The 26,668-nt window shown below is 43.0% G+C and overlaps 1 long non-coding RNA gene across 2 annotated transcripts in view; it reads left to right on the top strand.

The window, feature by feature from the left end:
- The window catches only part of LOC123378776, a 60,114-nt gene extending 33,446 nt beyond the window's left edge, over nt 1-26,668 (top strand). The window contains exons 1-4 of one of the 2 annotated variants that reach the window (XR_006582728.1): nt 16,310-16,482; nt 22,833-22,969; nt 23,532-23,634; nt 24,181-26,668. This is a non-coding gene — a long non-coding RNA (uncharacterized LOC123378776). Of the gene's footprint in view, nt 1-16,309; nt 16,483-22,832; nt 22,970-23,531; nt 23,635-24,180 lie in introns of those variants that run through there. The other variant, XR_006582727.1, reaches the window with a different exon arrangement.

The raw sequence follows: 26,668 nt of genomic DNA, 5'->3' as shown, positions 1-26,668 counted from the left end.
ACAGGTGCAGAGAAGGGCTACGAGGATGATCTGAGGAATGGAAAATATACTTTAAGAGGAGGTTCAAAGAGCTTGGCTTGTTTAAGCCCAGTGGTTCTCAACCAGACGTGTGCAAATCCCTCGGGTACTCGGAGGTCTTCCAGGGGGTGTATCAATTCATCTAGATTTTGCCAAGTTTTACAAAGCACTAGCAAAATCAGTACAAACTAAAATTTCATACAGACAATGACTTGTTTATACTGTTCTATGTACTATACACTGAAATGTAAGTACAATGTTTATATTCCAATTAATTTTTTTATAATGGTAAAAATGAGAAAGTAAGCAATTTTTCAGTAAGTGTGCTGTGACACCTTTTTTGGTGAGCAAGTAGTTTTTAGGTGAGGTGTAACTTTGGGGTATTCCAGACAAATCAGACTGCCGGCAATGGCATGTAGCTGATCTGCAACTGCTAGCAGCAAATATCTCCAATGATTGGTGATGGAACACTAGATGGGGAGGGCTCTGAGTTACTACAGAGAATTCTTTCCCAGGTGTCTGGCTGCTGGATCTTTCCCATGTGCTCAGGGTCTAACTGCTCATCATATTTGGGGTCAGGAAGGAATTTCCCCTGGTCAGATTGGCAGAGACCCTGAAGGGGTTTTGCCTTCCTCTGCAGCATGGAACATGGGTCACTTACAGGTTTAAACTAATATAAATGGTGAATTCTCTGTAACTTTAAGTCTTTAAGTCATTATTTGAGGATTCCCATAATTCACAGAGGTTAGGGGTCTGTTACAGGAGTGGGTGGGTGTGACATTCCCCTGGTGTTATCTGGACTGGTGATCTGCTAGGTCATTCCAATCCTCGACTCTGGGAGCCAGCCTTACCCTGCTCTGCTGTGAGAACCGCACTCCCAGGCTGTTCATGCACAGCCTCTAGCATGTAAACTGCTCTCAGCTACCTGCAAGCGAATGACACTAGTCAATATCTCTGGTCCCAGACACAACCCTAGGAACCTCCATCTTGCAGTGTCCAATTATGCCCACTGAACACTGCAAGCTTATATGAGTTCATCAATTTAACAAAGAAATTGATATGTACCAGGCTTGTTATCCCAAGGGGAGTCTCTGACACGCTTCAAATCAAAGGCATTGCTTCAGGTAGAATAAACAAACAGATTTATTAACTACAAAAGATAGATTTTAAGTGATTATACGTCAAAGCACAAAAAGTCAGGTTTGGTCAAATGAAATAAAAGCAAAATGGATTCTAAGCTGATCTTAACACTTTCAGTGCCCTTACAAACTTAGATGCTTCTCACCACAGGCTGGCTGGTGGCTGTCCAGCCAGGCTCTCCCCTTTGATCAGCGCTTCAGTCGCTTGGTCTGGTGTATGTAGGTGGAAGAGAGAGGAAGAGCCTGGCAAACATGTCTTCCTTTTATCATGTCCTTACTTCCCTCTTGGCTTTGTCCCCCCTCTTCAGAGTCAGGTGAGCATTACCTCATCGCAGTCCCAAACTGACCAAGGGAAGGGGGGTGACTCACTTGAGAGTCCAACAGATCCTTTGCTGCTGCCAGTGTCCTTTGTTCCTGTGAGGCTGGGCTGGGTTTGTCCCATACATGCCCTGATGAGGTGTGAACTGCCCCTCTGCTCCTGGAGAGTTTTGCCTTGGCTTGTTTTAAGCTATGAGGACACACTTTCAGTCTCAACTGTATACATGAAATTACAACCTATAACATTACTATGACAACAGTGCATCATGAGCCTTCCAAAGACACCCAAAATGACAAATTTTGCATTGGATACCACGCAATCATATTACAGTAACTCCTCACTTAACGTCCTCTCACTTAACGTTGTTCTGATCTTACGTCCCTGCTCAATTACAGCACACGCTCCATTTAAAGTTGTGCAATGCTTCACTATAATATCGTTTGGCTGCCTGCTTTGTCCACAGCTGGCAACCCCCTATCAGGTCCACTATGCCCCCCCCACAGCGCCTCCTGCCCACCGGCAGACCCCGCGGATCAGCGCCTTCCCCCTCCTTCCCCTGCTTCCTACCGGTGGCAATCAGCTGGCTTGTGACATTCAGGAGGGGGAGGCGGGAGGAGCGAGGACTCAGTGTGCAGGGTCTCCCTCCCTCCCCTGCCTCCTGAATGCCGCAAACCAGCTGATTGCTGCAGGCAGGAGTCAGGGGAGGGAGGGGGGAGCCTGTGTGCTGAGTCCTTGCTCCTCCCCCTGAATGTCGCCAGCTGATTGCCAGCACATTGCCATGGGCAGGAGGGAGGGGGGGAGGAGCAAGGATGCGGTGCACCTTCCCCCTCCCTCCTCCTCCTCCTGAATGCTTCAGACCAGCTGATTGCCGTGGGCAGGAGGCAGGGGAGAGAGGGGGGAGGAGTGAGGACACGGCGTGTAGATTAAAGGGGAAGGAGGAGGGGGGAAGAAGTGGGTTAAGGGTGGGGGCTTGGGGGAAGGGGTGTGTGGGCGGGCCGAGGGTTGAGCCCCCCACCCCTGGTGCTTGCAGAGTAGGGGAAGCTGCTGCTGCTGCACAATGTGCTTCTCCTAGCCTACAGCACCTTCAGCCTCCCTGCCTGCCTCATTGTCTCCAGTGCCAGTGGGCTGAGGCAGGGGCACCTCCCAGCTATAGTACTGTACTGTATGGCAAAAAAAAAATTCCCTGGAACCTAACCCCCCATTTACATTCATTCTTATGGGGAAATTGGATTCACTTAACATCGTTTCACTTAAAGTTGCACTTTTCAGGAATATAACTACAACGTTAAGTGAGGAGTTACTGTATAAGGATGAACATGGGAGTGCAGGGTGTTCCCCTGAGGTACAGAGCATCACAGTGGGTGAGGTCCTGTGGCCTGCAATGTGCAGGAGGCCAGACGAGATGATCATGATGGTCCCTTCTGCCCTTAAGGTCTGAGTCTGTTAATCAAGAGATCCATTTCATTGTGACTAAAGTCCACTCATTGAGGTGCCTGGATTAAGTGTATCCTACTGTACTTATATGTGTTGGGCACTCTAATTACTTAAAACTAGATTTGCCAATCTATGGAGAAGCCAACTACCAGAGTTCGACCTTAATTCTGCTCCCAATGAAGTCGATATAAATTTTAAATCCCATCCATATATTAGTTATGACTATTGTCAGATTAATTTCTTCAAGAAAAGTATTGACAGTAAATTATTTTTGTTGCACGTATTGGGCCTAGAAGCTTATTTCCGGTATGGGATATACACTACCATGCACTGAGTGGACAAAGAGAAGCTACAGGCCTCAAAAAGTGAAGATTCCCTTGGCTTATCTGATCAAGCTCAAACTTAAAAGAAATTCTGTGTCAAGACTGCACGCATGGAAAATTTCCAGCAGAAAGGAAGACTTTGTTGAAAACAGACGCTCTGAAAATGGACTGTGATCTCCATGGGGTTCCACGTTTCTTTTCTTGCCATGATTTCTATCTCAAGTGTGCTTGTTTTATAAGGGAAAAGCTCATTTATTCCTCCCTCCCCATGCACTGCCAGCCTGGCAAACTCAGGATGGGGTTGGAAAGTCAGATTGGGCACTTTTAATTCTTGCACATCATTGTAAGTTTTATAAAGGATCTGCAAACCAGGTTGTTATGACTGTATCACTTAAATTTATGCCCTTTGGCACAGTGCAACCCTCTGCCTTGAATGGGCTTGCACAGGTATAAGTGATTGGAGCTTATTAAACAATTCAGGTAAAGAAGTTGCAACCCCCTCTGTTAGGCCTGCAAGTGCTAACAGGAATGAATAAAGAGCACTAAAACTGTTTTGTGTGAGTAAAGTATATATCACTCAGGGAGCACAAAAGGCCACTAGATCTGTGGAGTTCAAAGGTGTCCTTTGTAGAGTACTTCTCAGAGCAGAATGGTATTAAGTTTCTCCCCTGTAAGAATGTAACATTCAAAAGTCCCAGCGTATCCTACTGCAACTGCAGGGACTGAGAGGTGAAATGGTTCTGGGACATATATAAAGTCTGTGGGTCAGATGCTCAGCTGGTGTAAATTGACTTCAGTAACCTATGCTTATTTACACCAGCTATGGGACAAAATTATTCTGTGTGTAAGTGGCTGTAGTAGGGTGACACCCAGGGCCGGCTCCAGGTTTTCTGCCGCCCCAAGTGGTGCGCAAAAAAAAAAAAGAAGCCGTGGCAGCGCAATCGCGCCACTCCATTCTTTGGCAGCAGTTCGGTGGCAGGTCCTTCGCTCCAACAGGGACTGAGGGACCCGCCGCCGAAGACCCGGACGTGCCACCCCAGTGGCGGCCAGAGTGCCGCCCCTTGGTATTGGCCGTCCCAAGCACCTGCTTCCTTAGCTGGTGCCTGGAGCCGGCCCTGGTGACACCTGACGCGTATTTCCTTATGCATGTAAACAGGTCCAATAATGGAGATACTGAAAAATAACGATTGATTGATTCAAAACCAGTCATTTGCATATGGATTGAATCTAGAGGGAGAGAGTGCACAAACACGCACACTAGTACTTGAGTTTAACGGCCTCAGAACTGTCAGAAACAAGTATCTGTAAGCTCCTAAATAAATGTGCTTCTTAGCCACTTTAATATAGGATTAGTCACTCTTGACATATTATAAACATTAGAGAAAATTTAATGTCCATCTGGCCAAGAGTCTTTTGCCAACTGCTACTGCTACCAGCTGCAAAATACACTGAGTACAAGCCATCCAGCTGCCACACAGTCAGTGCCAAGAAGGAGCAAGCTGCCAATGCTCCTTCAAGTGTCAGGGCTGGCATGCAGTCAGCACTATGGGGAAGAGGTGCTATGAAACTGATCAATAAGGACTCTGGTTTTCAAGTAGTTGTACTTGTGTTAGTGTGCGTGTGTGCTTTTAAATAGGTCAGCGACTAAGAGAGGACAGTTGAGAGATCATTAGCTTTCCTGGAATTGCAGAAGCAGTCATGAACTGTGTTTTACTAACTTGGCACGTCAATGTCTATTCTGCTTACTGTAAAGCATTACACTGTAGCTTATAACAGCCATGCAAACCTACAACACTTAAAAATGTGGTTCCCCTCTTTGGCTGTGTTTTTGCTTACCGTTTCCTCTCTTGCAGGCTGCTTGTTCCAGGAACACAGTGAGAGTCCTTCCCCAGCAGCATTTTCAGACAATAAAATATTTTGGTCGCTGCAGTGCTGGGTTCACTTGCCTCTTTTCAGAATACTGGGAATCTTCTACTCTTCTTTAGGAAACCAAACAGTTTTATTTATCTCTGGGGACTCTGTAAAGGCCTCTCCAACTGCTCAGTATCTGGGAAGGTATGGTTCACTGAATCTAGAGGAGCTGATGGATAGCCTAGGGCTAACTATCTCTAAACTGAAATCAGACATCTTAGCAAAAACAGCTGAATCTTTCATAGTGAGGAAAATACATGGTCTAAACTCTGAGATCATTGCAGATGTTTTTGTCAAGAATGTGTATTCCAGCAGGGTGAAAGCATGTGTTGTTTAACAATTGATATTTATTTATTTAATTTACTTACATATGTAAAGATCTCTATAGGCTTTGGGTACCTGCTACATAAATTAAAATACAATTATGAAGGAATGCTAACACATAAATTAATATTGCATTCTAACTCACTGTGATACTAACACTGCTGGCTTAAACTGAAGGTCTCTCTTGTTTTCTTCTGTACTCCTGTGTCTTTCAACTGCTTTAGGACTTGACTGGAAACTTAGCTGTAAACTCTGCCTGGGAAAGTGGCAGAGAAACTTTGGGACAGATTCTTAGTTGATGTTAATCAGTGTAGTTCCACTGAAGTCAAAGGAACTAGGCTGATGTATGCCACCGCAGAATCTGGCCCTTTGTGTGTGTGTCTGTGTGTAGTATAAATACACCTCTACCCCGATATAACGCTGTCCTCGGGAACCTAAAAATCTTACCGCATTATAGGTGAAACTGTGTTATATCGAACTTGCTTTGATCCGCCGGAGAGCGCAGCCCTGCCCCCCCCACCCGCCCCCAAGCGCTGCTTTACCACGTTATATCCGAATTCCTGTTGTATCAGGTCGCATTATATTGGGGTGGAGGTGTACTCTGGTTCCCCTTCTCTGTTTAGGAACCCATCCTTTGCTCATCACCAGTAGCTTTAGAGTCACAGATTTCAAGGTCAGAAAGGACACAACTATCCAGTCTGATCTCTGGCGTAACAGAAGCCATAGGATTCCAACCAAAGATTCCAACAGGGGAGGGAATTATTCTTCCCTGCTACATACGTGAACATCACTATATGCACTTCATTGGGAAGCCTGTGTAACTGTCTGCATTTAAAACTTGTGCCATGCCCAACTGTCCACTGGGGTAATAAACTCTAAAAAGTCCTGAATCAGGCAGCTTGATGTGCTCACTGGTGAGAGTGAGTTAAAGTTTTCCTTAAGACACATTAAGAAGGTTTTCACTTCTTGATAATCAAAGTAAATTATCTCTTATTTTTTCTTCTGGAATATTGCTGGAGACTAGTTGCATGACCAAACTAAGGTCCCAATTCCACAGTAAGTTCCTAGCGGATTGGCCACTGCATTTGTATGTGTTCTAGCGAAGGAAAACTAGGCCTAAAATCCCCATTCTGACTACCTCAAACCAAGAGGAAATTCATGTTCTGAGTTGGATCCAAATATCATGGTTCTCCCCTATTTGTGTAATGGGCCAAAACGCAACCAGGAATCTAAATGTTCCCAGACTTTGAGGAAGTTTAGATCTGAGTCTGAACTTTGCTGCTCAAGCCCATCTCTAGTTTGTGCTCCATGTGACTGACGTATGGAGGTGTTAAATGTTTATGATGGTGTTAAAACCAATTCCTATTTCACATTCATGTTGTCTCTTTTTTTTTTTCTCTTTGCTTTGGGTCAGAACTGGCACTAGGCAGAGGCAGACTAAACCATTGCTTGGGGGTTGGAGGGGCATTCACTTTTTTATTATGTGGTGGTTGAGTAGGGGGAATATTCCTGCTTAGGGCCCACAACGGGCTAGCCCACCCTCTGCTTCTGGCACTTGTTAATTCATTATTCAGGCTCTCAAGTCCATCCAAATTTTAATTTGGTTTAGTGTAGGCCAACAGTTTCCAAATTCTTTATAGCTTTTTTCAGCATGTATTACATAATGCAATTGATTTTATTATTTCTGTGGAGTCTTGGCCACTGGGATTGAATGCCAGTTTTTTTTTTACCACATACTGAATTTGAACATATATAATTTTCTAATTATATATAAAATTTCATTTTGATTATGCTTCTCACCTGAAGATCTCCTGGTAGACCAGTATTCTGATGGCACGTGAGAAACTGAGGCACAGAAAGGATAAATGATTTGCCCAAGTTGGAACTCTGTGGCAGAGCTGGGTCAATAACTCAGATCTCCTGACACCTGGGCCTTGGTTCAACAAGGTTCTTAAGACCATGCCTTTTTCTAGTATGTGAGTAGTCCCACTGAAGTTCCTCTACTTACAGTTAGGAACGTGCTTAAGTAACTTGCTGAATCTGGGCACCAATTCTGTGCTCTACCCATGATCCTAATATGTCAGGAGGATGTTAAAAAAAAGGTATTAAAGTTAGACTTTTTTAAATCAGCAGATCCAGATAACTTGCATCAAAGAGTTTTAAAAGAGCTGATTGAGGAGCTTGCTAGATCATTAATGTTGATTTGGAATAAGTCTTGGGAAACGGGCAAAGTTCCAGTAGACTGTAAGAAAGCAAATGTTGGGCCAATATTTAAAAAGGATAAACATGATGACCTGGTTAATTATAGGCCAATCAGCCTCATGTCAATCCTGGGCAAGATAATGGAGCAGCTGATACAGGACTTGATTAACAAAGAATTAAAGGAAGGTAATTTAATTAATCACAGAATCATAGAATATCAGGGTTGGAAGGGACCTCAGGGGGGTCATCTAGTCCAACCCCCTGCTCAATACAGGACCAATCCCAACTAAATCACCCCAGCCAGGGCTTTGTCAAGCCGGGCCTTAAAAACCTCCAAGGATGGAGATTCCACCACCTCCCTAGGTAACCCATTCCAGTGCTTTGCCACCCTCCTAGTGAAATAGTTTTTCCTAATATTCAACCTAGATCTTCCCCACTGCAACTTGAGACCATTGCTCCTTGTTCTGTCATCTGCCACCACTGAGAACAGCCGAGCTCAATCCTCTTTGGAATCGCCCCCCCCCCATGTAGCTAAAAGCTGCTATCAAATCCCCCCTCACTCTTCTCTTCTGCAGATTAAATAAGTCCAGTTCCCTCGGCCTCTCCTCATAAATCATGTCCCCCAGCCCCCTAATAATTTTCGTTGCCCTCCACTGGACTCTCTCCAATTTGTCCACATCCTTTCTGTAGTGGGGGGGCCCAAAACTGGACACAGTACTCCAGATGTGGCCTCACCAGTGCCAAATAGAGGGGAATAATCACTTCCCTCGATCTGCTGGCAATGCTCCTACTAATGCAGCCCAATATGCTGTTAACCTTCTTGGCAACAAGGGGACACTGTTGCCTAATATCCAGCTTCTCATTCATTGTAATCCCCAGGTCCTTTTCTGCAGAACTGCTGCTTAGCCAATTGGTCCCCAGCCTGTGGCAGTGCATTGGATTCTTCCGTCCTAAGTGCAGGACTCTGCACTTGTCCTTGTTGAACTTCATCTGATTTCTTTTAGCCCAATCCTCCAATTTGACTAGGTCACTCTGGACCCTATCCCTACCCTCCAGTGTATCTACCTCTCCTTCCAGCTTAGTGTCATCCGCAAACTTGCTGAGGGTGCAATCCATCCCATCATCTATATCATTAACGAAGATGAGGTACAAAACCAGCCCCATGACAAACCTCTGGGGCACTCCGCTTGATACTGGCTGCCAACTAGACATGGAGCCATTGATCACTACCCATTGAGCCTGACAATCTAGCCAGCTTTCTATCCACCTTTATAATCCATTCATCCAATCTATACTTTTTTAACTTGCTGGCAAGAACACTGTGGGAGACCGTATCAAAAGCTTTGCTAAAATCAAGGTATATCACATCCATCACTTTCCCGATATCCAGAGGCCAGTTATCTCATCATAGAAGGCAATCAGGTTGGTCAGGCATGACTTGCCCTTGGTGAATCCCTGTTGACTATTCCTGATCACCTTCCTCTTCTACAAGTGCTTCAAAATTCCTTGAGGACCTGCTTCATGATTTTTCCAGGGACTGAGGTGAGTCTGACTGGTTGTTCCCCGGGTTCTCCTTCTTCCCTTTTTTAAAGATGGGCACTATATTAGCCTTTTTCCAGTCATCCAGGACCTCCCCCAGTCAACACAAGTTTTCAAAGATAATGGCCAATGGCGCTGCAATCATATCAGCCAACTCCCTCAGCATCGTTGGATGCATTAGAGCTGGCCCCATGGACTTGTGCATGTCTAGCTTCTCTAAATAGTCCTTAACCTTTTCTTTCACCAGGTTAATGCCAATCAACATGAAAAATAAATCCTGTTTAACTAACTAAGTTTGGCTGGTAAATGTAATAGTGTTGATGAAATATACTTAGACTTCTGTAAGTCATTTGACTTGGTATCACATGACATTTTGATTAAAAAACTGGCACAATATAAAATTAAAATGCACACATTAAACGAATTAAAACAAGGCTCCTGGGTCTCAGAATGTAATTGTAAATGGGGAATCATCATCAAACAGGTATGTTTCTAGTGGGGTCCTGCAGGGGTCAATTCTTTGCCGTATACTAGTTAACATTTTTATCAATGACCTGGAAAAAAACATAGAATCATCACTGATAAAGTTTGCAGATGACACAAAAATTGGGGCAGTGGTAAATAAGGAAGAGGACAGATCACTCCTAGAGAGTGATCTGGACTGTTTGGTACACTGGGCACAAGCACACAATGTGCATTCTAATATGGCTAAATGTAAATGTGTACATCTAGGAACAAAGAGTGCAGGCTACACTTACGGGATTGGGACTCTGTCCTGGGAAACAGCGACTCCAAAAAAGATTTGAAGGTCTTGGTGGATAATCAGCTGAAAATGAGCTCTCAGTGCAATGCTGTGGCCAAAAGGGCTAGTGAGATCTTTGGATACATAAACAGGGGACTCCCAAGTAGCAGCAGAGAGGTGATTTTACCTCTATTTGGCACTGGTGCAACCGCTGCTGGGACAGTCAGTCCAGCTCTGGTGCTCACAATTTAAGACGGATTTTGGTAAACTGGAGCGGGTTCAGAGAAGAGCCAAAAGAATGATTAAAACATGTCTTACAGTGGTAGATACAAGGAGATCTATTTGTCTTTAACAAAGAGAAGGTTAAGAGGTGATTTGATTACAGAATGCCCTGGGAAATGGGACCCAGCTTCCTTGGTTCTTTTAGCTACCATTATAAGACAACTTCATCCTAAGATCCAGTTTATCCCTCTAAATTGCTTACTGTAAAGAGCGGAGAGCTGGATCCAGGCTGAGAGTGCCAGAACTGGAAACACAGAAAAAACTAGATCTGTTGGTCACATACAGGAACTTGTCCCCAAGGATTTGAGTGGTGGGAAGTATTAATATTTTTTATTTGTACTTTCTTTCATCTTAAAAACCAAACAAACAAATCCCAAAGTGATTGTAAATGTTTCCCCAAAACACTGACCTCTCCTAGCAATGAGGGGATGAAAAGGAGGAGGATATAGGCCTGTGGGCATCAGTGGGGAATGGTTGCTAGCATAGCTCCTCTTCCATCCTTTCTCTGAGTGAATTGTCACCTCTATGCATGCTTCAAAGCTCTCAGGATTCAGGATCTGAAGAGGGTGGGGCTAGGGGAAGAAGAAGAATTGTGTTGCAGAGGGAGCTGAATTAGTGCAGAGCCTTAGCAGATCTTGGGGCATCTGCAGGTTTGAGGGAGTCATAGACTTTAAGGCCAGAAGGGACCATCAGGATCATCTAGTCTGACCTCCTGCACATTGCAGGCCACAGAACCATGCAACCTCTTCCTGCTTCTGCTCTGCCCCCTTGCCCTGAGGAATGCATGTGTTGGAAGTTCCTATTTTGGGGTAGCCTGTATAAAGGATGAACTATTCCTTAGATTGTTATGTGGGTCCGTCTGATACACTGTACATGGTGGGATGGCAGAATCCATGTACTTCTGTCTGAGACAGAGAAATGTTGTCAATTGCCAAGAATACCTTGCTTTTTGGAAATGATCACCATCTGCTTGTGTTCCCAATGTAGGGGGTTCTTACCGGGAGCTTCCTGCTGTTTTTTTTAAAGTATAGCTAAACAGTGACTTCAGACTTGGATTCTAATTTTTTTGTGTATGAGGCCTGGACAAATTGCAATATTGACAGTTATTTAGAATTCAATTTTTAAAAACTGTATGTGAGTAATGGTTTCTGTTGGTGTTTTACAAACATCCCTGCAGGCACATGAATTTCACTGTTTGATGAATCCGCTCAAACTCCTACATTCACAGGCATTTTCAATACCTTATAAGCAAACCTCTAAATCTTTTGACTTACTGGGATACTATGTATACCTTTTCTTTAAATTTGTAGAAAGAAGAGAGACAGAAAAGTGGGCTGGAGAAGAGTCTAGGCAGAAACTATAATAAGAGAGAAAAGTGATAAGGATTATATAGTTTTCCTTATTCTGGTAAAAAATTTTGTCCAGTGCTGAATGAAAGCAACACTCCCTGCAATTCTTTGTCATTGTAACATGACAGTAACATGTAGCATTGGAGCATGACTGCTGGCTTGAATAGAGGAAATATTATTTAACTATAAATTAGGACACTAAATAATGTATTATGTAATCTAGTCTGCAATTGTTTATTTCAAAGGGAAACAAGGAGTTGGAAAATAAGCAGAATCCTTAGTGAAATCTGTCCAAGCCAGAACCATTTGTCCCAAACCCTGACTGTTGGAGGGCTGATACAACAGGACAAGGGACCAAACCACTCTGAGTTTTGATTTTGAAAAACTCAAATGATGTCCAGGTTTTCTCCTCTCAAGTTGTCATTCATTGTATAACATGAGGAGTAACTAACATGCTTTGGACTGGCTATTTGATTAGGTATGTTTGCTGTGAGATATCAAATCTAGAGATGAGCCCTAGAATTGTAGAATATGAGGGTTGGAAGGGACCTCAGGAGGTCATCTAGTCCAACACCCTGTTCAAAACAGGACCAATCCCCAGACAGGCTTTTACCCCAGTTCCCTAAATAGCTCCCTTAAGGATTGAGCTCACAACCCTGGGTTTAGCAGGCTAATGCTCAAACCACTGAGCTATCCCTCCCCCACTTTTAGACCCCTGACTCAAACACCCTCTTGCCACAGTTGTAGAGGTAGAACGCAGCTCCATATTTCATAAATGCCCCTTATTTCAAAACCAGATCAAAGCACCCCGGACATTGTGCTCAGCATACGCAGCTTGCGGCCATTTCTAGTAAAATCCAGGCCAGCTGGCTGTATAAGGTAATGCATGAAGAATTCTGGTACTAGTCTACCATTGTGTGAGGACTGGTGGTAACATGAACTAAACCTGTTTATCAGCCCTTGAAGGTGTAAAACCAAGGAGTTGGAGACTCAGGGCCTGATGATGGGTTGAGTGTTATAATCTAATATTGCATCTTGGTGACTGGAGTGCTGCTTACTGGCAAGATGTGCCATTATGGAACATAATACACACCCTGGAGAGATTTATTGCAGCTATAAAATATTACTTTCTAAACAGGAAACCCATTCATAAGCATTTAAAATTAGTCTAAGGTTACATTTCAGGAAAAACCACAGTATTAAAATAGTGAATTTCATAGTTTAAACCAGCAAAAAGAACAAGGAGTACCATTAACTCTTAAGGAAACCTTTTTAACAAGAGTCACTTTTTAAAAAGCTGAGTGTAGGTGGCTGCACTGGCCTTGTTTTCAACAGCCACTCCTGCCACTAGCTGTGCTTCTTTAAACCACTGGCAGGCGATGAAGGAGACCAGCAAAATGTTTTAGGACCTGATCCTGCTTCCATGAAAGGAAGTGGCAACATTCCCATTGATTTCCGGTGCCAGTCAGCTGTCTTAATGGGAGGCAGAAAAGACGTGGCAGATACTGATCGAGGCTGTGGGCTCCTGGAGGCTTACTTATTTAACTACTTTGTAAAGCTAGCTAAAAATGAGAGGAATAAAAAAAAATTGTAACTTGTTTGCACTGTTAATTTTCGGATGTAGGGCCATGTGGCACAGGGAGGATGGATAGTCATGAGTTTAATACACAGGATTGTAGATTGGGTCACCTGGAATGAAATCCTGGCTCCTCTGGAGTCGATGGCAAAACTGCCTTTGACTTCAGCGGGGCCAGGATTTCACCACTAGGTTCCATTCCTGGCTCGGCAACTAACTCACTGTTGTGCTCTTGGCCAAATAACTAATCTCTGTCTGTTTCATCTACCATTTCTGTCCCTCATGGGAGTGTTGTGAGGCAGGCTGTGGTGATTGCGAAGGGCTTAGCTATCATTTGATGTTACAGAGCTGAGGAACGTTCTGACTCTCAGTGATAGAGCTAGCAAGTTACAACATGTGTCATTCCAACCTAGAGAGAGCACTCCAAGAGGGCTGCTCATGAGTAGCTCCATTGCGGGCTTCCTTTTATCCACCCTATTTATCAGTCCTGGCTGAAAAATAAGCAAACAAAAAATCACTACATGGAATATTTTGAATCAATCTCTTAAATGTTTAAATATTTTTATTTTACTATTTTAAACCATTTTTTCACTTACCATTTTCAAAATAAGAAATATTTTTAACTGAATGTTGTGGATTAGTTTAGTCACCGTGGGAATTTTTGTGCTTATACATTTGAAGTGGATTTTTTTTTAAAGAGCCATTCATTTTCAAAAACTGCAAATGATGAATGAGAAATGAACATTTTGGATGAAATTTTCAGCTAAAATTAACTCTCCAGTTATCAAGCCCTTAATTTCTCTGCCTCCATTTTCCTTACCATAAATAGAGCTAATCCTCCTCACAGGGGTACTGTGGGAATTAGTGAGTAGTGGTTGGCTATGGTGGTGCAGTATTGCCATCCCTACAAGTTCAAAAATCATGAGCCAAAATCCCCAGGTTATGAGAGTTTTAAAAAAATAAATGTGGGGTTCATTTTATTTGCCTTTTTATTTTTTAACCTTAAATTCACATTTTCAATCTTTCCTCAGCAACCAGGAAGGCTAGAATCTTTTTGTTAAATGAAACCAGAGAATCTCACATAGTCACGTAGCTCCAGGGGCTGAAACGTTAAGGAAAAACACCAGGTATTGCAAGACTTTTGAGAATTGGTAACTCTGTGAGTACTAAGTGCTATTGTTAGTAGAAGTTACACGAGACATAAGTGACATTGTTCTATTGTTTTTCTAAATGTATGTCCTCTGTTTGCACCACCACAGAGAGACAGTTCCTGAGCAGGCCAGACCACTTGCTGCTGTGCCTTGTTATTTTAAAAATAAACCATCATGTCTAATTTTTTGTTGTTTTTTTCTAATTAAAAATCACTTTTAAGATGAGACCCTATCTGCTTCCTCCAGGATGTAAATTACTATAGTACTAATTGATGTAATGCTTGATGACCACTGCAGTGCTAACAGGCATTAAACCAAACAACGTCCAGTTGCTTTTGAGGCTTGCTATTACATACTCAGAGTAAGAAAAAGGAAGGAACACTGTCTCTTTGAGGCGAGCACCAGGATTGTCCACGTGCAAAAGGTTAACATCTCAGTCCTGAAATGTTATTTAAGATCCTACTTGAAATACCATAAAAGGGAACCACTTAGCAAAAAGAGATGGAGCAGGCATTTGAAAGATAAGTTTGTTCTGTTGGCTAATATCAGAGCTAAATGAGGGTGATTGTGGTTTCTCTGCCGACATGGCTATGGAGCTAAATGTGGGACCACACAGAGTGATATAATAAAAGCCACCTGATATCTGGCCTATGGCACTCGTATTAAGGCTCCTCATCGGATCAGTAGTTCTCTGCTCGACTGCTCCTGGCTGGAAGTTACATAGGCGGACCTGTTAGATAGTTTATATGGATCTGTAAGTTTGCACGTGTCATTGTGGCCTAGCTTCTCTTTACAAAAAAGACGGGTTCAAGTTAGAGCCTCTGCTTATTTCTTTTCTATCTCCTGCTAAAGATGTAGGAGCAGGGCCGTCCTTAGGCATATGCAGCAAACACAGCTGCCTAGGGCACCATGAAATTTGAGGCCCTAAATTTCACGGTGCCCTAGGCAGCTGCATGCTGCATATGCAGCAGCACCAGCCCTGGCCCCCTTGGGGGGTGTGGGGCCCCAGACAACTCCCTCTGCCCTGCCTCTTACCCTTCTCCTCTGCTCCGCCCCTGGCCCGCCCACATTCCACCTTTTCCCCCAGTGACCCCGCACTCACCGGCGGCAGGAAGCGGAGAGACACGGCCCCAGCCCGCTCTGCTTCCCTTGCCTCAGCCCCAGCCATGTCACTTGGGTTGGGGAAAGGACCGCTCCCGGGTCTCACCGGCGGCGGGAAGCAGAGCGCCGCGGCTGGGAGCTGGAGGAGTAGAGCAGGCTGGGGCCTGGGGCTGGGCTGCTCTGCTTCCCACCACTGCTGGGGAGTGGGGGATCACTTCCCCCAAGCCCGCTCCCCCGAGCGACATGGCTGGGGTGAGGGAAGCGGAGCGGGCTGCTCCCAGCCCCCTGCTAATCCTCTAGGCCTGTGGGGTCCCCAAAATTGGCTCCCCACAGCTCCTGCCTCCCAGACCCTGGGGGGGGAGAGGCTTGGGGCCCCACACAGCCCTCCTGCGGGGGGCGCTGCATAGGGCACCCAAATGGCTAGGGACGTCCCTGTGTAGGAGAGCTGAAAAAATCAATGTTAAAATTCAAGGCTGGGGTTTTCAAAGCCACCTACAGGGTTTGGTTGCCCAGGTCCAGTTAATTTTAGTGGAATTTAGATGCCCATATCCCATAAGTGGCTTTGAATATCTCAGCCCAGATCCCCAGGCTGATTTTGGGATCAAATGAAACTTCCATTGTCTCCAAAGGCAGTTTGTTTGGGATTTTTATAATTAATCCTACTAGAAGAGAAAAATCACAGTGGCAATAGCTCAGCAATTCCCCTTCGTGCTAGAGGCTGCCAAATCAGCTCTTTAATCTGATGGTGAATTATTTAACCACCCCACCAGAGCCAACATAGCACAGGGGCTTTAATAACTTCTATTTATGTTCTAAATATATCCACAGCAGCTGTTAGAGTATGAATAATTATTTCCACAGAGATCCTGCTCACATTCCTGTACTAAGCAAAGACGGGAGGAAATCCAGCACAGTGGGTATATTACAGCCTTCTCAGCCTTAAAGGGATGTCCAGATCATCATCAGAATATTGGTTCGTTTGGGAGATGCGGGATCATAAAATCCCTGCATGCAAGCATTTTGATAATCTGTAAAAAGTCTTGGCCAAGTTAACCATTCTGGCCCCCTACAGGTGAACATTATTTTCTATTATACATACTAGCCTTTGTCAAAAAAATTCAAGCGCATTTGGTTGTCCTCCTACCCTAACCCCAAATTTTCAGCATCAAAATTGGTCACCAAAAATTGTCATTTGTTAATTAGATTTGATCAAGGTCGTGTGTGAACGTAAAGCTCAGTAGCTGTTCCTGAATGGCTCTGTGTGTAGACACGTGTATAGGTCTCCCTGAGTGACTTGTCCAGGAGTCGGTCCCTCCAGAGAGGGAGTTGGTGTTAGTGCTAGGATACAGAGTGGTAGCCGTGTTAGTCTGTGTCAGCAAAAACAAGGAGGAGTCCTTGTGGCACCTTATAGAGACTAACAAATGTATTTAGGCATAAGCTTTTGTGGGCTAAAACCCACTTCATCAGATGCATGGAGTGGAAAATACAGAGGCAGGTATAAATACACAGAACATTAAAAGATGGCCATTGCCTTACCAAGTGGGAGGTCAGTGCTAACGAGTCAATTCAATTAAGATGGAAGTGGCCTATTCTCAACAGTTGACAAGAAGGGCTGATTACTAATGAGGCCAATGTAATCAAGGTGGCTCATTTCAAACAGTTGACAAGAAAGTGTGAGTATCAGCAGGGGGAGATTAGTTTTTGTAGTGACCCATCCACTCCCAGTCTTTATTTAGGCCTAATTTGATGGTGTCCAGTTTGCAAATGAATTCCAGCTAGGATTGGCACTCAGGAGTTCCAGTCTAATCTCGGAGTCCCTGGCTCCTAGAATTACTCTTGGACCACTAACTCTCATACCTCTCCCCTGCCGCGCTCTCATTTTACGGTTTAGTGCAGGGTTGTTGTCCTTCTCCCCAGGGCTCGTTGCGTTTCCCCTTTTACACAATATAATTGAATCCGACGCTTCCTGCCCTCGCCTCCTCGGGGAAGCAGTGTCATATGATGCCAAGCAATCTGTGCCAGCCCTGCCTCTAAAACCACCCCTGCCGATTTTGTTGGTGTGTTCATTTGCATGCACAGAAACCACATTTGGGATCGTTGCATGCCTAACTAGCCAGGCACAAGTTTGGACATGTAACCACACTATCCGGTGCCCTTTGGGATATGGTAAAACTTAGCCAGCTCTTGATGTGGTCACTTTATTCCAAGTGACTTCAGAAATCACCATTGCAGGTGATACACAACTTCAGCTTCCTTCCAGGAGCTCTAAGAAATGACACACTAGCCTGTTTTCAGATAGTCATATGAAGAGTTTATTTAAGCAGCATGTACCATTGCCTAGTACTGTCTTTTGATTACCAGTAACCTCCTTTGGAATAACGGGCTTTGCTGAGCTCCCTGCTCTGTCTAGTTGCAAGGGGCATTTGATTTCTGCAAAATGCATGTGAAATGCACTTCCCTATATTTCTACTGGTCTAAAATTACTCTAAAGGTCTGATCCTGTATGTGCTCCGTACATGTGCGGAGAGGAGAGTTCTGAGCGTTGGGTGCTTGTGGGTTGATTTAACCTGGGCTGACTAAAAGGAAAATGCTTGTGCTGTCTATGAATAGCTCCCAGATAATGTGACCCATGACCTAACAAACTTGGTGGAGTTTTTTTGGCTGATTATCAGTTTGTTTGAATATGAAACTCAAAGCAATCCTTGGAGGGTGTGAAAACAGCTGTGAACTAAAAGAAAAGTTTGTGCAGATCTGTGAGAACTGGAACTATCCTAGTCTTCATTAAAAAAAATAAAACCTTCAAGGTAACATCTTAGTGGAGAAATATAAATGCACTTTTATTCACCCCCCACTCCAAAAATTATATGATCTGCATGGGGTAGAAAACCAACTAAAGAGGGAGTGAAATTGGACCCATAGAGCTGAACAGCTCTGAAATTTTGGAGGGTGATGGGCTTGAAATCTTGATACAACCTAAACTTGAATTTCACGATTTGAACCTTTCTATAATGAACTGAACCTGAACCCCAGTTCTGACTATGCCAAACTTTAGGGGACAATTGAAATCCCAAACAGAAACTGGATTCAATTTTGTGATGTAGGCCTATTGCTAAACTAAACTGAAATGCTCTTTTTCATCTACATGGCTTGTTTACTCCTTCCAGGAAGGTATCCCACAGTTCTCTCCTCATGCTCTCTGTCATCTCCCATATTCCCTTGTGGTTTTATATCAGTTAGTTATCCAAACATATTTATGACCATTACTCCAACTAGGGGGCAGTTTCTCACACAAGTAGTCCAGCTGAAGTCAATAGGTCAGTTTGTGTAACTGCTCATCATTCATAGTAAGGTACTAGGTGCTGTACAAATGTGGAACAAGAAGATGGTCTCTACCCCAAAGAGTTTACAATCTACACAGGAGATTAAAAAAACCCAGCAGGTGGAGACAGACAGGAGAGTACCAGGAAACAATGAGGCAATATTGGGTAGGCAGTGGTCTCAGTGCACCAGCTGCCTAATTGTTGTCCAGATTGTTTATAGGTATCCCAGCAAAGATTTAAGAAGAGATTTGAAGGATAACAATGAGGTGGCTTTGCAGATGTTTACAGGGAGCTCCTCCTACATGGGAGTGTCAGCATGGGGAAAAAAACACAAAGATTTTGGGTTGTATGAAAATTTAACAAGTGGGGGAATGAAGGCTGGGAGCGTGGAGGTGAGAGTAAACACTGAAATAACCCATGAGTCCATAGTGTAGGTTGGGGAAGGATAGGCTGTGAAAGGCCTTGAAAGTGGAAGCAAAATGTCTTAGCCACTTTCCCTGTTGATGTTTAATCTGCTTTTATTAATGAGACATTTTTATAGTTGACAATTTAAACATGAGATTAAAAATATTTTTCTTCTTGAACTCCGACTCTAGTTTTTGCCTGATTTCTGAGAATTCAGAATAATCAGGAAAAGTGGTTGTAATAATCCATTATATTCAGAGGAGGGCAGCATTAAACTTTAAATAAAAGGAACGTATCCACCTCAATGTCGAATCTAAACTCTAAGCATTGGAATTTAGATGAGATAGACACCAAAAGGTTTTCTAAACACAAAATTCCTGAACACAAATCCTATAGCTCGATTTTGTTAAAGCCAGAATTGAATCTAAATTCTGACATTAAAACAAAGCAAATCCACAATCTGCAATTACAGGAGCATTACAGTGTCATGTCATGTTATCTTGCTTGTATGGTGGTATAATATTTTGGCTTGTTATCTTACTTATAGTGACGCATTCACTATAGTGGTTGTTACAGCACCTTAGCTATTTAAGTGATATACACTCTCATATGCTTAGTTTAGATAACATTACTTTTAACAAACAAAAGTTAAAACAAAATTGAAAAGGGCCCAAACCCTCTAGTTCCCATTTTACTCACTAAGGGCCTGATCCAAAGCCCACTGAAGCCAGTGGGAATTTTCTTACTAGCCACAGGTAGCTCACACAAACTCGGATTAACCAGGCCTTCCTCGGCCAATGGGAAGGCTACTGTTGACTTCAGTTGGCTTTGGATCAGGACCTGAGTCAGATCGAAGGAAAAAGAAATGTTTTACCAAATCATGCAAAGTTCTAAAAAAATAATGGGCCTGATCCTTTACTTGAACTTAGTGCTCACCCAGGAAAAATTCTTACTGTGAGATCAGGTCCAATGCTAATTGTTTTAGTCATCCATCTTGTACCTCCATGTCACTGATAATTAGGGCTGTTGATTAATCGCAGTTAACTCATGCAATTAACTCAAAAAATTAATCACAATTTAAAAAATTAATCATGATTAATCGCACGGTTAAACAATAGAATACCAACTGGAAATGTATTAAATATTTGTGGATATTTTTCGACATTTTCAAATATATTGATTTCTATTATAACATAGAATACAAAGTGGACAGTGCTCACTTTATATTATTTTTATTACAAATATTTGCACTGTAAAAATGATAAAATAAATAGTATTTTTCAATTTACCTCATACAAGTACTGTAGTGCAATCTCTTTATTGTGAAAGTGTAACTTACAAATGCTGGGTTGTTTTTTTTACATAACTGCACTCAAAAACAAAACAATGTAAAACTTTAGAGCCTACAAGTCCACTCAGTCCTACTTCTTGTTCAGCCAATCGCTAAGACAAAGAAGTTTGGTTACAGCTTGCAGGAGATAATGCTGCCTACTTCTTGTTTACAATGTCACCTGAAAGTGAGAACAGGCATTCGCATGGCACTTTTGTAGCCAGGGGTGCAAGATATTTACATGCCAGATATGCTAAACCTTTGTATGCCCGTTCATGCTTTGGCCACCATTCCAGAGGACATGCTTCCATGCTGACGATGCTTGTTAAAAAAATGTGTTAATTAAATTTGTGACTGAACTCCTTGGGGGGAGAATTGTCTCCTACTCTGTTTTACCTGCATTCTGCATATATTTCATGTTATAGCAGTCTTGGATGATGACCCAGAACATGTTGTTCGTTTTAAGAACACTTTCACAGCAGATTTGACAAAACGCAAAGAAGGTACTAATGTGAGATTTCTAAAAATAGCTACAGCACTGGATCCAATGTTTAATAATCTGACGTGCCTTCCAAAATCTGAGAGGGATGAGGTGTGGAGCATGCTTTCAGAAATATTAAAAAAACAACACTCCGATGTGGAAACTACAGAACCCAAACCACCAAAAAAGAAAATCAACCTTCTGCTGGTGGCACCTGCCTCAGATGATGAAAACGAACATGTGTTGGTCCGCACTGCTTTGGATTGTTATCAAACAGAACCCATCATCAGCATGGATGCATGTCCTCTGGAATGGCGGTTGAACCATGAAGGGACACATGAATCTTTAGCACATCTGGCATATAAATATCTTGTGACACCAGCTACAACAGTGCCTTGCGAACGCCTGTTCTCACTTTCAGGTGACATTGTAAACAAGAAGCCGCATTATCTCCTTAAAATTGTAACCAAACTTGTTTGTCTGAGCGATTGGTTGAATAAGTAGGGCCAGGGGTGAAAGTAAGCTGGTACGGGCCAGTATGGCGTACCAGTAAAAGGTGGCTACCAGTACCGCCCATACTCAGCAGACTTTAAAGCGCTGCTGTGGCAGTGCTGTAATGTTGCTGTCCTTTTTGCGCCCCCTGTCGGCGGCCCTGCTGGGTCCCTACTGGCAGGGCCTCTGACGGGGTGGGTGGGTGGGGTGCAAAAGGGGCATCGATGTTAAAGTGCTGCCACGGCAAAGGTCCCCGCTTAAAGCGCTTTAATGTCATTGCCCTTTGGTGGCTGAGGGGGTGGGCAAAAGGAGCAGCAGCCCCGGGGCTGGCGATTTAAAAGGGCCTGTGGCACCGGTCGCCACTACTGCGACAGCGGCCAGAGCCCTGGGCCCTTTAAATCACCGGTGGAGCCCCGGGCGGCGTGGGCCAGGCAGAGTGGAAGGGCTGGCTTGGGGACACTGATCCCCAGCCCTGCCCCTTCCGTCCGAGGCCCCGTCCCTTCTGGGGGCCGGAGTCAGCCCCCGTACTGGTCTTTGGCTTTATTTTCACCCCTGAGCAGGACTGAGTGGACTTGTAGGCTCTAAAATTTCACATTGTTTTATTTTTGAACGCTGTTGTTTTTTGTACATAATTCTACATTTGTAAGTTCAACTTTCGTGATAGAGACTGCACTGCAGCACTTGTATGAGGTGAATTGAAAAATACCATTTCTTTTGTTTCTTACAGTGTAAATATTTGTAACCAAAAATAAATATAAAGTGAGCAGCTGTGTTGTACTTGAAATCAACATATTTGAAAATGTAGAAAACATCTAAAATATTTAAATAAATGGTATCTGTTATTGTTTAACAGCGCAATTAATCGTGATTAATTTTTTCAATCGCTTGATAGTCCTACTAATAATGTCATGCCATGCAATGGGCCAAACTTTACCCTCAGCTACACCCAGACACTTGAACTGAGCCAATGCAGTTGCACTAGTGGAACAAATTCTGCCTTCTGTGATGGAGGCCTCTATTCAGCAAAGTATTTAAGCGTGTGCACCAGTCTCATTGGCTTCAGTGGGACTTGGGAACATGTTTAAGTGTTTTGCTGAAGAGAGGAGGACTATTGAATCAGGCCTAAGTCATTCAAATAATCAGTCTTAGTGTGTCTGCCACATCTGGACGGTGCTATAAGAGGCCGAGGACAGCAAATATAGCCGTTCCTCTCTTAAGAGTTAACTGTGTTCTAAACCAAGAGGAAGAAGGAGCTAGGAATACTGCAAATACCACTGCTCTTCTGCTGCATTTCTGAAGTGTTTGGTTAAATACACCCAGAAATAAATATTAAAGTTCTCTGGCTGGTGTAGATGCTCCTTCACTTTTTAATTGATTCCTTTCCTTTCTTAAAGGTTAAAGAACTGGAACATGAAGCTGTTGGGTTTTGTGAATCTGAAGGAGTGCAATTTAACCTTGAGTTATGTATCAAAATCCCCCGTTTCAGCATAAAAACTGCATATGTACCTATTTAATGAATAAGACCCTTAAGGTTTGTAAAGAACCTAGATTTATATATTCCATTAAACAGGTTAATTAGTTGGTAATTTCACCCTTGTTTGTAATATACACAATTTTATGGTCAATAATAGTAAAATCTATGTAAACCATGCTCTTTATTAATAAACATTATGTGCTTCTGGCTTTCAAACAAAGTAATGGATTACTTGTTTCTCTTTCATGTCTGGCACTGTAAAATTCAAACAATGAGAATTATTGATTGAATATTTCATATGAAGTATGAAAACACTACAAATTATTTGTTTTATATAAAAATGACAAGATTACAGCAAAGATACTGGTAGTCTAAAGAAAGCTGTGATCAGCAATATCAGAAAGAGCCAGGACTTGATGGCTCACGGAATTAGTATTGGTTATTGTGACTTTCACTTCTGCGTTACTGGGTTTGAATCCAACCCAGGTTAGTAGTAACTTGACTTTGTTACCAGTTGATTGCTGTTAGATGGTTTCTGTGCAGTTCTGAGTAGACAATATCTGTATCACAAAACTGCCACCCAAATGGCACTAACGGGCAATTCTGTTTACATCATTAGCTAGGAAGGTGAGGACTAAATGAACATGGAACTTCAGCTACCTGGTCCTGCTTCTCGAGGTCAGGATTTGAAACAAAGTGGTGGAGCAGTGTGTGAATACAAAGTAAGTACCCTGGAGGGTTCTACCAATGCTTCACTGTCCTTGTTTCAGTCCTGGAAATTCTTGAACAGAAATTGCCAGTGGTGTTAGTGGGTTGTCTGTTTTTTTGATGCATACAAACATCCAGAGATCCAGACTGAAATGTTAACTTGTGACCTAATGAGAATTTCAGCTTAGATCTCCAGAGGAAGGAATGCTAGTGACCTAAGATACAACAGTACCTAGTTCCCCCCCAAACATAGGATTAATGAAATAATGTGTCTACTCTTCCCATAAAGACCAATACAATACAAACCAAGAGGCATGAATAGAAATACCATGTATATGTGTTTATAGGTTTCTATATAAGCATTCTGGGATCTGGCATGAAAAATAAATGTCTCTTGTAATTGTCTGTGTTAAGATTATGTACAATAGTGCACTGTTTCATAGCCTAAATCTTGAAACAGACACTGCAATTATTTTGATGATCTAGTATAAAATGTAGCCTGGGTAGTTCATGTGAATATGGATAACCATTTAATTTTCCCCTTCTCCTTTCCAATATAGAGCTGTATAGCAGTGGAAGGCTCTATCTTCATACTGGCTGAAAACAACACAGTTGCTTCTCTGCAAAGAGTCCATCACGCAAATCCTGACCAAACAACCAGCAGACTGCTAACCCAGTCTGGAAAGCGACTTTGTTAACAATGATAAATCACTCTCAAAATAGAGCTGGCACTTAGCACATCCCTACCATTCCTCCACGATCGTTGTTAGAGCATCCATCGTGGGTCCCAGAGGCACAGAGACGCATGTTAGTTTTGAGCTAGATTTTTTTCCTATCGCCCTCCCCCCCTTTTGAAATGGAGCTGTGATAGGCTGGAGAAGAGACAACCCCTACATTCCTTAGCTTCTCCTTTCCACCCCAATGTCTTAGGTAGATGTGGGGTGCAAGGCCAGTTCCACTTCCTGTCTCTGCCCTTTCTCTTTTCCACAACAGTTCTCTGAAAGCCCTATTTTGGAGTGTCCACCCCCACACAATGCAGAGCAGATTAAATTAGGTCACTTAACCTGATAGGCTGCATGGGGGTGGGGGGAAGGGGAACACTAAGGCTTGAAAGGCAGACTGAGGCTAGAGCCCAACTGAGGAGGAACAGGCAGGGCTAATCTAATGCCAGGAAGGTAGCTTGTAGTGACTTTCTGGGTGGTAGAGAGGGAGGGAAGGAAACCCAGGAGGGGTTAACTCTAATGGGCCCTGCATGGAGATGTGAGCACAGCAGGATGGGTGGGAGACAAAGCTCATCTCTTCCAGGAGCTCCTCCCCCAAAGCAGCTTGACATCTGTGGAGCATCTGCAAAGCCTTTTTTGCATCCCTTCTCCATGGGACCTCCATCCAATGCAGAGCTGGTTCCTGCAGGAGTAACATGTTTACTTACTTGTCCATAATAATAGCCAGTGCTTGGTCCTTAAAATGGGCTTCTTTTTTAGACTTTAGAACATACTTTTTGTTCCTTAGGTACGCAGCAGCCAGGCAGTTTAAGAGTTGGGTATTCATGTTTTTTGTGGATGTTAATGGGCTGGACTTGTGTGGTGGAAGGATGCAAGTCTCTCTGGGCTTTACTATTCTCTGTATATGTCTCATTTCCTCATCTTTCAGCATCAATCTTCTCTTTCTCTAAAGTAACTTTCAAATGGAAACACCAAACTGACCATCCACAATGAAAAAAAGTTTCCCTCTTCTCAAACCTCTACATGATCTCATGAGCCTCTTGCTCCCATAGATTGTCAACCCTGGCTTCCACAGTAGTAATAGGGACCATCTTCTATAGGGATCCTGTAGGGACAGGACTGCTTCACTTCCATTGTAGCCCATGTGCTACCAAGGCTGTATGGTCCAGTGGACCTAGGAACATACTACAAACCTAGCGACAGCATCATTTCTCTAATACAAAGTTACGGTGTCCGGCTAGCCAAAGTGATTTTACGGCTCTCTATTTTCAATGGAAAACTGCCTCCTCTGAAGATGAATTCCCTGAAGCCAGCAACTCCGTGTTTATAGCAGCACAATGCAGGGTTCCAATCACAACAGTGAGCTTCTGTCAAGGAAAAAAATCATCTCAATGTGCCAAATAAAAAATCCAAGCCTTAATGGATGCTTTGGTTGCTGACCATAAAAGCAAAAGCCTGCTGCCACTTAGGTGATGGATTTCTTTTAGTAGGCAGCCACCATTTTGTTTACAAGGAAATTTCCACCATTAGTATGTACACAAACTGCTTACGGTTGTTTGATTGGTTTTTTAGCAAAAGATGACAAAGGAGAAATGAGATATCTGTTAGATTGAATTAAGCAGTCTGTTACTACAGCTGTATTACTAAGTTACGTTTAATTGCTCAGCATTTATGAGATTCATAGTTTATTGTCTTTCTTGCCACACAATAGGCTGGGTAAGTTAAAGAGCTCTAAGTTTCTAAGGCTAGAGTTTTTGGGTGCCTGCCAGCACTGATCTGTTTAACAAACAAGCTGCAGGGTGCTTATTAGTAGGTTGTGATTTGCAAACCATGAAGCCTCTGGGGCCAGATGCACTGATCAAATAGGAAATCTATATATCAGTGAGACCATTAGATGAAAAAGAGGCGCACCATTGAGTATAAATATGTTTTTCAGAGGCTTCAATTAGGCCATTGTAAATGACTTTTGTAACTTTCTGTTGACCTAGCAGTCTAAATATTAAACATTAGTATAAGCAACATTTGTTTCAAATTGCTTCTATTAGAATTTCCTGATGAGCGATAATTATATGAACTCAGTACTAAAAGAACAAGTACTTAATTGCTTTAATTTATTTGTATTTATTTCAATGTAACACATGCTGCCTATCTGCCACCAAAGATGCTTATTCATTATTCATAAAAGCACAACAAAAATTAATGAATCAAGAACTACATAAGGCCAGATGATGAGTTGGTCTGAATCAGCACAGTGCCATGGAAGCCAAGATGATTTGTTTGGCTCGCCAAAGTCAATGGAGCTATGACAATCTACAGTAGCCAAAGA

Source organism: Mauremys mutica, chromosome 10 (genome assembly GCF_020497125.1).
Source record: "Mauremys mutica isolate MM-2020 ecotype Southern chromosome 10, ASM2049712v1, whole genome shotgun sequence".
NCBI classification, from domain to species: Eukaryota; Metazoa; Chordata; order Testudines; family Geoemydidae; genus Mauremys; species Mauremys mutica.
This window is presented reverse-complemented; position numbering and strand designations above follow the sequence as displayed.